This window comes from Scophthalmus maximus, chromosome 22 (assembly GCF_022379125.1).
Source record: "Scophthalmus maximus strain ysfricsl-2021 chromosome 22, ASM2237912v1, whole genome shotgun sequence".
In the NCBI taxonomy this organism is placed as follows: Eukaryota; Metazoa; Chordata; class Actinopteri; order Pleuronectiformes; family Scophthalmidae; genus Scophthalmus; species Scophthalmus maximus.
Genome location: NC_061536.1, coordinates 5315607 through 5331054, shown reverse-complemented (window position 1 = coordinate 5331054; position 15448 = coordinate 5315607). Strand labels below are relative to the sequence as shown.

Here is a 15448-nt window from a genome sequence, read left to right as displayed (position 1 = left end):
CATTTGTGTATAATCAGCTGAAAACAAAGAATCTTTTTTCATTATGTTGGTATAAGCCCCTTTAGGTCAACATGAGGAGTGGGTCCACCATGTTGCACCGCCATGCCTCTACAATAGCCCAGATCGGACAAACCAATCACTGGCTCTAGAGAGGAACTTACACATCGAAGGTGAGGCAGGGGGTATTCAGTTGTTATGCAACTTCACCACTAAATCCACAATTTTGACAGGGTCGTTTTACAAAAATCCACGAGGGAAGGCAGAAATCTGAGAGTAAAAGTTTGGCGAATCGCATATGCAAACGAGGAAATGGACTCAAACTGAAAAATGGATCGTTTGTGTAGCAACAGCACATCTGACAAACCATTTTGAGCTGGAGCAGAGTCTGTTTGAAAGGGAGGGCAGGGTTCTGAGGGACAGCACTGCAAAATCTCAACGGGAAATGACCAAATAATGCTCTCAAAATGAAAAGCCGCATGCTCTTGAATAAAAATTGGAAAAAAGAAACTCCATACCTCAACAGACATATATGCTGACATCCATGTGTGGGTGTGTCTGTATTAACCTATGCACTGGGGTGGACTTCAAAAGGACCCATTGTAGCTCTACATCTGATGCCTCAACAAAGGGCCCACCTCGCCGCAGGGGCCTGTGTGTGTGCGTGTGTGTGTGTGTGTGTGTGTGTGTGTGTGTGTGTGTGTGTGTGTGTGTGTGTGTGAGAGTGCATGCGAGTCTGTTTGTGTGTGTCCAGAAAAGAAGAAAAAAAGAGCACCATTCATTATCTGAGAGCTGAGACAAAAGACCACTGACAGGGTGCAGAGAACCACGAGTTATTGTTGCTCCAAGCGTGACGCCATCACACACACACACACACACACACACACACACACACACACACACACACACACGAGCCACACGATGGTCATGTTACAGCCTAGAGGAGAGGTGTATGCCTGACCGAAATACACAAACCTCACACACTTAAGCTAATATTCAACAGTGTGTGTTTTTTCTCAGAAATACTGATTTTAAACACAATATATTTCAACAAGTAATGTTATCTAAAAAGGTCCACCTTGGATGGTTAACTTTTAATTTGATTGTTCAATTTTTAAGTTACTTATTGAATAGTAACTTCTATCTCATGAAATTTGTTAAGCTCCTACACCGTCTTTTCAACGCTGACACTGCACACACTAACAACTGGGGTAGAAGTAACGCTGATACATGAACCCAAAAACACACCAGAGTGCCAAAAAGAAAAAAACAAAACCTGACAGAAAGAATGCGTGGAAATGAAATTAAGAATGCTACTGTGATATGCCCACTTCCCCAAAACAGGCGCACGCGCACACACACACACACACACACACACACACACACACACACACACACACACACACACACACACACACACACACACACACACACACACACACACACACACACACACACACACACACACACACACACACACACACACACACACACACACACACACACACACACACACAGGAAGCCGCTGGCTGCAAGACAAAAAGCTACAAATAAAGGAGGAAGACAGGAGGGAAAGGGGGACGGCTGGGGTCAGGGTTTAGAAATATGGCTTCGAGATTCAGCCAAGAAAGGAAGTGCCAAACTCTGAGAGGCTCAGAGATGCAGCAACAGATACTCACAAAAAAACAAACAACTAAAAGACCAGATATTTTTTTGTATGAACTCGGAACAGCATCTTTCCAGTCGCTGCGACTCCTCTCCTGTGCGGCTCATGCTGGGCCTCTCAGCAGGCGCCTTCTTGTGACAGAACCGCCCTCGTTCTCACTACACCTCAGTAACCAGGATATCCTGTCAAAAGTCGACGCCAGCAACTCGTAACAACTCTCTACAGCAGCCAACAACCCACCTCCCGCATGGGCATGAGGCCCGAGATGGGGACACAGAGTCAACCCTTCCGCATATACAGAGCACGTGTACGGTGTGTTCGACTGTGTGTGCGTCCTTGTGTCTTAAATCTGCACACACAGGAGAACGGGCGAAGCATCTCACTGCAGCGAACAAGGTACGAGGCCGGCCTAAACAGCGCGTTGCAAGCAGAGCAAGCCAGCAATTTGAGGTAAACAAGTGACTCAGACACAATTAGAGGTACTTGGATGGCATTCTGCAAACGCAGATAATCAAAACATTGGAAAGTTTAGAGACAAGGACACAAAACCCCCCCACAAAAGTAGATATCTGACGGGGGGGGGGGGGCACCAAGGCAAAATTAGGCCTGGAGACACACAACTAATCCATAATGTGTATTGTGAAGGAACCCCCATACTGCCAAGTAATTACTTTCCAACACAGCAGATTTATCAGCTGTGTAAGTATGCTCCCTTCATCCATTTCAAAAATCATAAACTACTGACACCACATTTCCATCCCACCAAAAGCACGGGGCCACAAAACTCGACCGTCTTAAAATAAAAACCATATCCCTTCTTTGACATGTCAGTGCAGTGTCGCAGATCTCAGATCAGCCAACAAGCATGTACAGTATATGAAAATACATTTCTTTTACTCCAGACTGCAAACATCTAACCACAACGTCCGTGCCCACTGGTGACGAAAAGGAGGCACATTGCAAAGAGCCGCGCCCAGAGGCCTACTCGCATCCTGTGGAGGCATGAAGAAGGAGCAACGTGAAGCAAAATAAAACACCATGAAGATGTGCGGACTCACCCGGAAAACTTGACAAACCAAGCAGCCCAGTAGTTTCTCTCCCAATTAACCCGTTTCTTGTGCGATAGACTAAAAGAAGATGGAGGAGGACGCTTTTTTCCCCCCGTGAGCAAGTTTAGTCTGCCTGCGGGTGAAGTGCCTTCAGCATCATAAGCTACACGCTAAGATTTGACAACAGCCTGTGCACTGCTTCGCCTCGGGCAAAAGCGCGACCAAGAGAGTGCTGAGAGAGAGAGAGAGCGAGAGACGGGCAGAAGAAGGAAGTAGGCGTTTGTCGAGAAAAGAGGAAACGGGCCCGTCAGGCGGAGAAAAAAGAAGCGGCAAAATTCAAAGTTAAGGTGACAGCAAGAAGAAGACACGTCTAGAGTTAACATACAAAGGTAAAGAAAGATCAACCAATGGCAATCTGATCTCATCCATATGTCTTAAGTGTCCACCTTCTTCTTCTAGTACCTCACAGGGATGCAGAAGGTGGACATTTATGAGATATTTATGAGATTTTGATCAACCAATGGCAATCAAATCTCATGAATATCTCGTACGTGTCCGCCTACAACAAGTGCCAGCAGAGTGAGAAAAAGACTGATCATGAAGAGACTAAGGGAAACAGTTCCTGCCCCGTGCCGAGCGATGACATCGACGTCTTCATCTCAGGCTGAGAGCCCAACACACCAGCTGTGCAAGTGTCGCACAAAAACAGATGTTTACTCCACCCAGGCTGAGGTCAGCCTTGCTTCGTGCGAGTTTCTGACTCAAACTCCCGTGGAGCCTCGAGAAAGACGAGGTGTGCAGGTGGCGAAACAAATCAAGGCAGCAGCACCAGTGTAAACAAGGCGAGCTAATAGGAACATACATCCTTGTTGAGTTTTATGTTGTCGAGAGAGAAGACGGGCGGCCTTGGTGGTTAGTCGTTTAGTCGGAGCCAAACTTAAGAGGACCTCTGTCACTAATGACTCCGCTCCGTGAAAAAGATTTGTGCAGGCAACACACGCACGCACGCACGCACGCACGCACGCACGCACGCACGCACGCACGCACGCACGCACGCGCGTCTGTCAGGGAAACTTGAACGGAGCGAACAGTGCTGAGTCAGCGGGCTCACTCGGGACTCCATGACAAAGCTTTCCTAATCTATCCAAACTATCTCAGCTCCCTCAAGGATATCCTGACTCCATATGCTCCCCCATCCCGACTGACCCCTTCCAGGATGCTGCATCGTGTCTGTCGTCATTTAAAAAATTTCACCCCGGTTCATCCGCCACCTCCTGCACTCCCTCCCAAGGCCGCTCTCGCAGTGCTTCGGGGGCGGAACACTTCTCTATTACGAAAGCCACTGAAGCTCCTGATCTCACTTCTATGTCAGGGGAACATGCGAGACGAAGCGGTGTATTTAGTAATCTCCCCTGAATTCAAATGTGAACAGCTGGAACTAACGTTATCCAGCGTATGGACGGAGGAGCTTCACAGGGTTTTGCAGGAAAAAGCGCGTTTCTTCTACTGCGACGGACGAGAACTCGAGGTGACCACAGCTGTGGTTTTCTATGAAAAAGGGATTAAACTGCCGACAGCACGAAAAAAAAAACTATGGGTAATGAGTGGGTGATAAGAACCGAGTAACAAGTCTCTTCTGGAACCGCGAAAAACCTAGTAGCATCAGGATGTCTGAGGTTCTAAATTGTCTTCATCTGTTTGTCGTTCCAATCAGTAGCTATTCAGCAAAAGAGACATAATTATACCAAAAATATGAAGGATCAGTTATTATTGGCTGGCAAAACAGTCTTGTATGCTACTGTGGCAATGATTTGAAGGCAATCATTTTATGAATAAGGCACCAGTGAGACAGTCGTGTACAGAAGAGCATGTAGGACATTGGAGTGTCGTATATTAGAAGGTGAACCAAAGCAGGAATGTAGTCGGCCAGGGGTTTTTGGACAGCTACAGCTTTGAGTTGACGTGAACTAAGGAAAACGACTGGAAAAATTGGGTCCGGGCATTATCCGGAGTGTGCCTTTCACATATGACGAACGCGGCGGCAGACGGTCCGAGTCGGTCGCGTTCACGCCGACGGGAACATTTCTTGGACATTCTGTGGCGTCTGGGTAGAACGCGCAGGAGGCAGATGGACTTGACGATAAGTATGCAGACATCAGCAAACTTGCTCGCTGTGAATTTCCCCTGCTGTATTCTCACATTAAGCCTCTTCCCCGCGAGGGGTGGAAGGAAAAGTTCCAGGAAAATGTCTGGAGTAATATTGGTGGACATTTGCATTCTCACATACAGCCCCCAAAAGATTTCAGGGAAATATCCGGACTTCAGTGCAAAGCGGATTCTGTGAACGTGTACAGGTCTACGACTGCTCCTCGCCACTAGGCCTCAAGAAAATACGAGCTTTTATTGCTACGGCTGACACAGGCTCGCAAGCTCCCGATTCCTACATCATCTGAGGCAGCGAACGCCACGTAAGGAGCAGAGTGGTTTGCTATGGAGTCTCATTCTAGAGCCGGCTTGATTTCCAGAACTTGCATTTTGTACTTTGAAAATTAAGTGTATTTTTTTTTTTTTACTCAAGCCGTTCTCAGTTGCAAACCAGAAGTATTTATAAGAGGTTTATTAATCAGTGACAACAGCCCAAATCTCGATAAAAACCCAGTTGCAAATGCAGATTTTGAAGAATGACACGCGGCTGTTGATTTAACTCAGACGATTAGTGTTTCATAACCTCCCCGTTCCCATTTTTTTCCCCAAACATGAAACGAATTTGCACATTCCCACAGTCAGCTCGCAGAGGAGGTTGCGCTGTAAGTCAAAGATAATTCCGCACCTGGGGGGATCGTCTATTATTCAAAAAGCACATTGAAATGTATTCCACTTGGAGAGGAGTAACGTGCCTTCCTTGTAAACCGTCGAACTCAAGTGGTTATGATCCGTGTATTTCAACATGCACTGCGGGGGTCTGTGAGGACGGCAGAAATCCTGGCCACACTTTTAGCATCCAAACTGCACATCATCTCTCTGAACAACACCTCATGAGTAGGCGTGCATGATCACACAACATCCTGCATCCCAGAACAAACCCAAGCTCTAAAAACCGAACGGGAAACTCTCTCCCCTCTCACAAAACAACCACCTGTATGCTTGCTGTTTATATGCAAAGGATTAAACACAAGCTTCCAGCCTGCAGAAATACAGAGTCCCAGTATTCCCACATTGAACAGGACAGACAGGCAGATTTCCTACTATTAGGGTCTAATGAGGAAGTCTGCACTGGAGAAGATCTACAGGGGGAAAACGTGTAATGAAATCATCATGGCTCATATGATGTAACAGGCGGCCATTCCGTACTGGGCAGATGATCTACACTGAATTACATCTTGGAGTCCAGATCATCGTCATCATCATCATCATCAGCAGCAGCAGCATATGCTGCAAACCATCAAAACCATCAGTTAAGCATGATTTTATTAGATAGATGGCATTTCAAAAGAAAGCAGAATGAGAACTTGAGTTTGACAGAAACAGGATTTGTATATGACATGTGACATTCATTTCCTCTCTTGAACGTCTTGGACACACATGAAAAAAATGAAGAAACAGACCGGTCTCAGGCTGCAGTGAAAACCAAGGAGGCAAAGTTAATAGGGACCCAACCCGCTACAGCAAACAGCAGCTACCTAATTGAACCAAACACTCCTGGGTCTCACTACATGAAATGTCAAGTTAACAGTTGATTGGGTCTCACTGCCTACGGGTTTTTGAAGTATCCTCTTATTATCCTCTGTAATTGATTACATAAAAAACAAAAATCGTATCAATCTTCCCTCCAAACACTCAAGCGAGAGTAAGCGGATACATTTAATTTTCCAGAGATGCCAAACCATTCTTTTACGTTCATAATGAGACAGGTGAGCATAGACAGACCGTGTTAGAAAAAAGACTCAGTCCCTGAGAACACAGACTGTGGAACAGGCAAAGTGACCTGATTATATATCAGGAAAACAAGAGTGGCCACAGCCACCACGGATCATTAATACATACCTTTAAAAAAAGCCAGTTGCCATTATCTCATTATCAAAATCATGTCTGAATTCATTAGGATGTTTGTCTGAATGCATTTGGACGTTTACGGCAGACGCGGCGACACGATGTTCTCAAATGAGGCTCATCGCTGTTCCCCAATCGGTCTGAACTCGTGATATTTTCGGGATATGTAAGTGCTCGTGACACATTACCTGTACCATTAAAATACCCCAGCGTGTGTATTTTAATCCTGTGCACTTTAAGCATGTGTATTCAAGAGCATTATGTAAGGTGACGATTACGCGTTCTATTTTTTCCTCCATTGCCTCGCTAAGTAACTAAAACACAATAGGCTGTGCGCACTGTTCGCGCACACATTATCTTTCTCTCTTTAGATTTAAAAATAACATGCCATCCTCCCCCATTACGTAACTCAATATCAGTCAACATCAAGGTCGAGAGTGAGAGCTTAAAAACAGAAAAGCACAATTAGGTGTTTACCCTGGAAGCCTTTTCACAGACAGATAGGAAAAGTGTTGGGGTGTGTGTGTGTGTGTGTGTGTGTGTGTGTGTGTGTGTGTGTGTGTGTGCCTCTATCATTGAGAGGGAGATTGGTCCTCACAACTTCAAATGGCTGTTTGATGGTTAAGACTTGGTTTTAGGCTTAGGTTAGGGTAAAGGTGAGGGTTGGGTTAAGGCATTTAGTTGTGACTGTTAAGGTTATGATGAGGGGATATGGGACACATTATGTCAATGAATGTCCTTATAAAGCCTGTATATCCAGTGTGCGAGTGCATGTGTGTGAGAGCGCGAGCGAGAGAGAGAGAGCCCACAGGCTTAGTGAGTCACTGGCAGTGTGACCTTCTGCTCTCAGCCCTGTAGGAAACAGCCTATACAGGTCAAACACCCACTCTTCACCGAGTATTTATCCCCAACTGACACATATAGGTGGACTGAATTATAGAAACACTGTCTGATCAAATAATCTTCGAGAGTTGACCGATCCCAGTAAATTTCTGCAGCAGCTGGAAACATGGCGGCGATTGCTGCAAACATTGTGCCATGTTGGGTGCATGCTGACTCGTGCAATATGCAAATAGACATTAGTATCTTTTTTAGTGGTGAGCGGGCTGAGAACCTTAGGAATAAGGATTTACTGCATCGTGAACAAAGCTGGAGTTACCATGGAAGACAGCACCATCACAATCCCCCCCCCCCCCCCCCCCCCCCCCCCCCCCCCCAAAAAAAAAAATGTCTGAAAACTCCACCACTCGTCCAAATTTTTTTTTAAACGGACCCCAGATTAAATTCTGAGGCTGATAACAGCGGTTTCTAAGCCTTAAATTACCTCAGCTTAACCGAGAGGAAAGACGCGGGTTAGGGAGATAAAAATGTCAGCTATGCTATGCGCGTTCTCTGCAGACTCCATAGTGGCTGGTCTGGCTGCAGGCCCGCGGGGTCTTCGGTGTAATCAACTTACATAGCTGGACCATTCAGATGGAGCTGGAAAGAAGAGCCGGGGCGTATAAAGGGGAACAGACTGGAGCCAGTAATACTCAAAAACAGCAGCAGCGTATGGATATAATCATCGTGCAGACCACGGCAGGGATTGAACCGAGCATTTAATTTGGTATACATTTACCCTGATATGTTATTTTATAAAGACATTTCTTACAAATGATTATTGAAACAGAAGAACCCAGGAAAGGATTCCAGCTAACAACGGAAAAAAAAAACTATTCCCCAAACTGAAAGAGGCTTGTGTCTGAATCCTTGGATGTTCTCATGAATCCTGAACATTACAATGTGTCTGGCTGTCTTTTTACAGTGGTGCACTATTTGTAGCAAAGAATTTAGCCACACATAAAACAAAAGTATAAATTGTTCCTCATTTAAAAAAAAAATACTGCTCATTAGCTTCCTTGCAGAGAGTTTGATGAAAAAAGATCTATATCACTCCCATATCTGTTTGTTCAATAATTGACTTGTTAAATCTCATTTATTTAATCCGTACAAAAAAAAGTAGGAGAGACTAGTTGCCTGGCAACTGGTGGGGAAAATAAGTAATTGTACCCAGCCAGTAGTCTGACTCATAACCCCTCCATAAGTCCACGACTTATTTTTACACTTTACATTATATTCATTTAGCCGAGGCATTTGTCCAAAGTGACTTACAATAACCGGTTGCAATTATATCAGAGGTAGACAGGTATCATGAAGGTCCTTGCCTCAGGGCCCACACTGGATTTTAGCCTGTACCTGTACTAAAACTTTTCCATCTTTTTTCCTTAACTTTAAGTAAATTTTTGTGAAATCATGAAATATCCCAACTTGTGCTTAAAAAAAAAATGGAGGAAGCTCAGAGGAGAGTCAAACGAATGCAAATGGAACAAAAGCGTGCCTTGTTTCCGAAGACAACAGTCTGTGATGTAGAGACACATCAAAGTGCAATTCTTCAAAGCAGCGAAGAGTTGGGGGAGTGACGGGGGATGGGTTGACCAGAGTAACACCCCCCCCCCCCCAACCCCCCCCCACCCCACTGAACACTGCAGACAACAATGACTGCAGCCTCTGGGGCAGTGCTTCAAGGAAGGAGCCATCCTGCAAAAGTTCACTGGACCCCTATCTGTACCGTTTCTGTGCGGGGGGGGGGGGGGGGGGGGGGGGGGGGGGTGTGTGTGCATGGGTATGGACCACACAAAAACCATGCCAGGTCACGTGAGTGAGGCGGGGATGAATGGTGCTTTTTGGTTGGTCAGAGAGGGAAGTCATGGAAACAGGTCTATGGTCCCATTGTCTAACTGCGATGTGTGTGTGTGTGGGGGGGGGGGGGGGGGATAGCACTGCATTCTTAATACACAAGCAGAATAACGCCTCCATCATATAGTGACCTTGACTACTCTTGCAGAGAGAGCGCATCTGAGCAGTTCCGTCACACCCACCCCCTCTCATTCCGAGCGAGCGCATTTCAGAGGCGGCAAACAATCGCATAAACATAAACTGCCTATTGTCTATACAAACACTGACAGTTATAAACCCGGGCCGTCATTTTCAAATACACATACGTTACATTATGACTTGTTCCGGTTTCCACATTGTGTAACTAATCAAACCATGTTACAGCGGGGCGAATCAATAACTCTCCTACACAGCATCATGACAGGCAGCTTCTATCCACCACAGGCCTGCTTGTCTGGCTCATGCAAGCTCAGTTACAGGAATGAAAAATAATCCTTACAAAGGCAGCGGTTGGAAAATCAAATCACTTTCCACTCCAAAAAATGTTTCAAAAAGGGTCAAAATAAAGCTTTAAAAAAAAATCCACACTCATTCACTTAATGTTTTAACTGGTCCCTTACATCCAGTTCAGTTGGGTCAAGTGTCTTCCACTTTTACCAGAAGTTTAGCAATAAAAGAAGAAGTCTCTTCACTTCCTCAAAGGGCTAAAATTACACCCCAGACGGCAGGCGGAAAAAAAAAAGTCCCCCACAAAAGGTTATTATGGAAAAGATGGGCACACAACCACAAGCGGATGCGCGAGCAAAAAGACAACAGACATGAGACAGCCTTTTATATTCTCCTCTTTGGAGCATCTCATTCATAAAAGACAGACGGCGGTTATCACATCGCAGCTAAACGAACGGCGGCTCTTGAGGGATCTTCCAATCGCTCGACTGGATTAAAACCATTCATGGGGAGATGGAGTTGGTACGGCCCGTGTGCTAATTGAAAACCATAGCAGGTGCAACAGGAAGTTACTCACACACACAGACACACACACACACGCACACACACAAAAAGAGCAGTGCACTCTGCCGACCAAGCATGAGTGGTGTTTAAGTCCCAGAATAAAGCTGTGGCGATTATGCAAGAACAATGCTGTAGCTAAAGGCTTAGTTTCACTCATTTTGCAGACAAAAAGAGAACTTCTCTGCCCCACAGCACTGGCAGTATGGCAGAATATGGTAATTACTGGGTGCATGTGTTATGGTGCAAGTCTTATTAAACAACCTTCTTTGCGAAATGAGCAGACGTGCCGTGTGCAGCCGGGTTCACAGTTCAGACGTCTGCGAGATGTGGAGCACATGCGACCAAGGTGGGAAATGCTGCTAGAACCCCCGTACAATATGTCAATTACATATTTTTGTATACTTATACTACATATTGAAAGTTGTCCATTTTTGATTTTCTGTGTTTAAAATTTAGATTTCATATTTCAGAGCACCTTACCTTACATTGTTTATACCGCAACTGTCTATAAGTTGAGAAATAACAAGTGCGTTCAATGTGTTAGTGCTTTCAAGAAAAGAAGACTTGTTAAAAATCCATTATCCATGAATATTAAAGTCCATTCTCAGCGGTTGTGCAGTAAAGGTTTTAAGTTATCACATAGCACTTGTATGAGTTGAATAATTGACCACAATCCCAGTCCACCGTGACGTCACCAATTGGTTTGTGACCTCCCCTTTTTTAAGCCTCAAGTTTGGCAGGTTGACCAGGACGGTCTGTTTTTTTTGCTAGAAGTAACCATATAAGGAGGAGCAGGCAGTGGGTACACCGGTGACCTGCACCCATTGGATAGTACTAGCTGTCAATCACCCAGTCCCACCATGTCCCAATGCATACTTTTTCATTTATTTTCACTAAATAGGACCATAATTAACATGTTATATTGAAGAAGACTTGAAACTAGCAATTGGGGTCATAAACTCCTCAGGAAAATGTTTACTGACGTCATAAATCAAGGGAGAAGTAGAGAGAATTTCTTATTGACTTCTACACAAACCAACTTCTTTTTGCAACCACTGGAGTCGTCCTCTGCTGGTCATTCGAGAGAATACAGGCTTCAGGCACTTGTGACTACGTCCTTTGAATATACAGTCTATGGTCCAACCTAATTTTAATATCATAAACTCAGCTTTATAATGAGAACAGACCAACTTAAACTTCTTCATGGAAGAATGTGAATATAACCTAGGAACATCATTCTGAGAAAGTCAAACATTACAGTGGCCGTGATAAAAAATATATATTTTGAGTCAAGGAGGACTCGACTCGGGATTTCACTGCGAGAAAGATAAATAAACCTCATATCTGTTTGTCATATATGCTGCAAAAAAGTGTAAAAGATTTGGTTTCGGCAAATCCACAGCTTAGTAAAAACACAACAATGATGTCATACAATCATCGATTGGATTAAGCCAATAAGTGTCTGGTAGATTTGAGGGATCCACAGTCCACTAAGAACCTTTTAAACAAAAGCTGACATGATGATTCATTTACAGTAACTGTCCACTGCAAAACCATGACAGTTATGGACACAGACTTAGTGGGGTTTCAAGCTCAAAGGTTAGCGGTATACGCTGGTGACTCGTCAGCTGTTTCCGGCCGACTGTGTTACATTATAGGAGCTGAACTCGCTCTCCTCAATGCTGGCAGGGCTGGGCATGTGCTCCATAGAGTTTAATGGGATTTGAAGGACTGGGCATCCTGGGTGAGGGAACTTCCATTGCAAATGATTGCTGAGCCACAAAGACCAGGCTTTCGTCTTGCTCCGCCTTCAGACAAACATACACATATCATATCAGGGGGACGCCGACAGGCGTACACACGAGAAGACAGTATATATTTAAAAGAGTCTTTGCATTTTGCCATGAAACTTCTGTGCGTCTGGGGCTTTTGGAGTCTTTGGTGTGGAGAGAGCCAACGCAGTATGACGAGGTCGACGCTGAACGCTGCTGCTATAACATGCCACTGTCTGAACAACTGGTCTCTCACAATAACTTCTGCATATCAGGTTATGTTTTTCACTGTTTTATTTAATTTTACCATTTGCCTTTCATCTCGCTCGCTCGCTCACACACACACACACACACACACACACACACACACACACACACACACACACACACACACACACACACACACACACACACACACACACACACACACACACACACACACACACACACACACACACACACACACCTTTCATTTTTGCTTCTGATCATTCTTCCTGTGAAACCCTATGGTGCGACACAATTTTGCCATGTGCTTATTAGGAGCGCACATCTTGATGCAACACGGCTCCCCGCTGCTTCTTGCAAACAGCACACAATCAAGAATGAAACTGACTAAAGGCAAGAAAAAGAAAAAACAACAAACCACAAGAGCTGCAGAAACACCAATATCGGTATCTCAGCCAAATCCAGTCTAAACTTTTAGCACACTGTATTGCTGAAGTGAGCTGATGCCGAGAGATCTGATTCTGTAGGTTGCACCGACTCAGATTGTGCCAGATTCTTAACCTTTCAACTACATTATAAAATGTAAGAATGTTGGCACAAATATGTAAATACAAGGACCGATTTCATAGTCTTCTTTTGGGGGAACCACTGAATGTGGTTTTTAAACAAATGAATCAGAAATGTTTTTCAAAAAGGGGTTTGTGCAAACTGTTGATGTGTTTAAAAATATGGAACAAATGCAATCTACATGAAATATAATTTGAAGATGTATGATTGCTCTTCACCCAGCTGCTGATGAATAAACTCCTCAGCACTGCAGTTCCTTTTCATTTTGTCGAGTCGCTTGTGGAATAGCACAACACTTTACAGTGTGACATTTCTGTGCTGTCAATTATATGGTCTGCCATGAACCGCCGCTGCTGCAGCAGCGCTGTACACGTCATATACATCTCTTAATGGAAACATGGTCTCCACTTAGCTTCGTTCAATAGCTCAGAGGATTACCATCTCCGCTGGCGCATGTCATAACCAAAAGGTCATATCATCATCATAACTCAACAAACCGTAATCTGCCGCTGCCTCTTTAATGGCTTTTAAAGTGTGTCAAGGCCCGAATCGCAGCCACCAGTAACGTTTTTAATGAACACGCGCTCCTCTGTGGTGCCAGTCTGCCAGTCACTCTGCCCAGTTCTGAATGCCGTGACTCTCTATCCCCTGTTGGGTTGCGTTAGCCTAGATCGAGATGTGCGAAGAGCCTGAGAACATTTGGGATTGATTTGTGGCTATTTTTACTTGTCCTACTTGAACCAAATGGTTCAGATAGTCAGAGGAAGAAGTCAGGCGCTGAGAAGGCTTATTGAACTCCTTAAGAAAAAAGAAGAAAAAAAATGTAGGGAGGCAAAATGGTGGTGGAAGAGCGAACACGTCAGTGTAGAGCTTTCAGGGGGAAAACACCCTTTAATCGTCGAGAGGAATAAGTTACAGAGTACATCCTCCAACCACTGGTCACTTATTTAAACGCTAATGGCATTCTGAGGAGGATGACAATCACCGCGCTGGGAGAGAGGTAAATGCCCGTGTGAGCGCACATACCAAACAGGTTTAATAAAAGAATATAGTAAACGAGGTCTCAAACCACGTGCACATTGCTAAAAGCGAGGCAGTGGTGGCAGCAATTCCTCCAGAAGCCACGCAGGACTGCTGCAGGCACACGGAGCAAAAATTACTCCTCTTATTAAACCATAACTCAGGAGAGAGCTCGGGCCCTCGACAACACTCATTACCAAAGCATATAGCAAAGAGGCTTCTGTTCAATGCTGCTGAAGCTACAATTATGATGGCGCTGATGACTATCATCACAAGCGTAATAAGTGCTCTGCAGGAGCACTGGCATTACGGGAGATGGTTCTGGGCTCTCTTGTGGAAATCTGCTGCCGCCACTGGCAGATCCCTGTGGTGTAGAGTCATGCAAACACACTTACACGCTCGCCACATACAGGCTTGTGGAGGAGCCAGGCCGATGAGAAAGCTCGACTGTGTTATCTGGCCTAGGTGCCGTGAAAGGATGCAGTCACTTCGCAGATCGGCCATCTACTCGCTGTGACTGGCACAAGTGAGTGGGAACAAAGGAGTCACTGTGGCTGTCACACACACTCATCGTTACACTCACCCTTTTTGCTCTGCCAGCTGTCTCTCTGCCCCCTCCCACAGCCCCCCCCCCCAGCTGTGGCTATACATCAAGCGACCCCTTGATTCCACGCGTGCGCACATACACACATTGCAAAGACACCCACCGCCGGCACACACATGTCCTGGGTGGCTGAAGGGGCCTGGCTTCGCCGAAACACACCATTCCTCCCTGCTGGGTGCTCTTTGTCTCCGCTCCACGCTGACTGACTTACTGCCCTGCTGGAGGTACCATGTTATTCACTAACCACTAACGGCTCATCAGTAGCACACCAGTGCACACAGCCACAACGCATGAGCCCAAGCTTGCCACCAACAATAAACCGGAGCCCATTTACCAAAATGTTCTCCATGTGTGTCTTTTTTTTTTTTTAAGCCTCAAGGTACCGAACCGTCCCGGAGATGCTTGTTATTGTTCTTCTGTTCTTTGTTCTTGCCCTGGAACACTTTGCCCAGCCTCCACTTCACTCGTGCCACACCCTTCCGCCACGACGTCCTCCCCTTTCCTGACGGATGCCCCCTTGTTTCTGGGCTCACCCTTTAATTTGCTAACCTCTAAGCTCTGCCCTCAGCCTCTCACTCTCCACTGCCCTCCTATCATTCATTTATCCCCCCGGGTCTTTTTTTTTTCTTTTACTTTTAACCATATGCTACACCCATGCCCTCCCCGCCCTGTGTTTACCCACTGACAGGCCCTCGCCCTGCCTGCCTGGTCAGTCACAAGTCAGCGCCGATGCCAGCTCAGCCTCCACACTAGCGATGTGGTGACTGCCTCT

At 45.5% G+C, this 15448-nt stretch overlaps 1 protein-coding gene across 3 annotated transcripts in view; it reads right to left on the bottom strand.

The window, feature by feature from the left end:
* Positions 1–15448, bottom strand: part of elmo1 (engulfment and cell motility 1 (ced-12 homolog, C. elegans)) — a 93146-nt gene that overhangs the window by 66702 nt on the left and 10996 nt on the right. For 2 of the 3 annotated variants that reach the window (XM_035620102.2, XM_035620104.2), the window contains exon 1: positions 2722–2954. The exons of the other annotated variant lie outside the window; for it this stretch is intronic. The gene's annotated coding sequence lies outside the window, so the exon portion shown is untranslated. Of the gene's footprint in view, positions 1–2721; positions 2955–15448 lie in introns of those variants that run through there. 3 annotated transcript variants of the gene reach the window in all.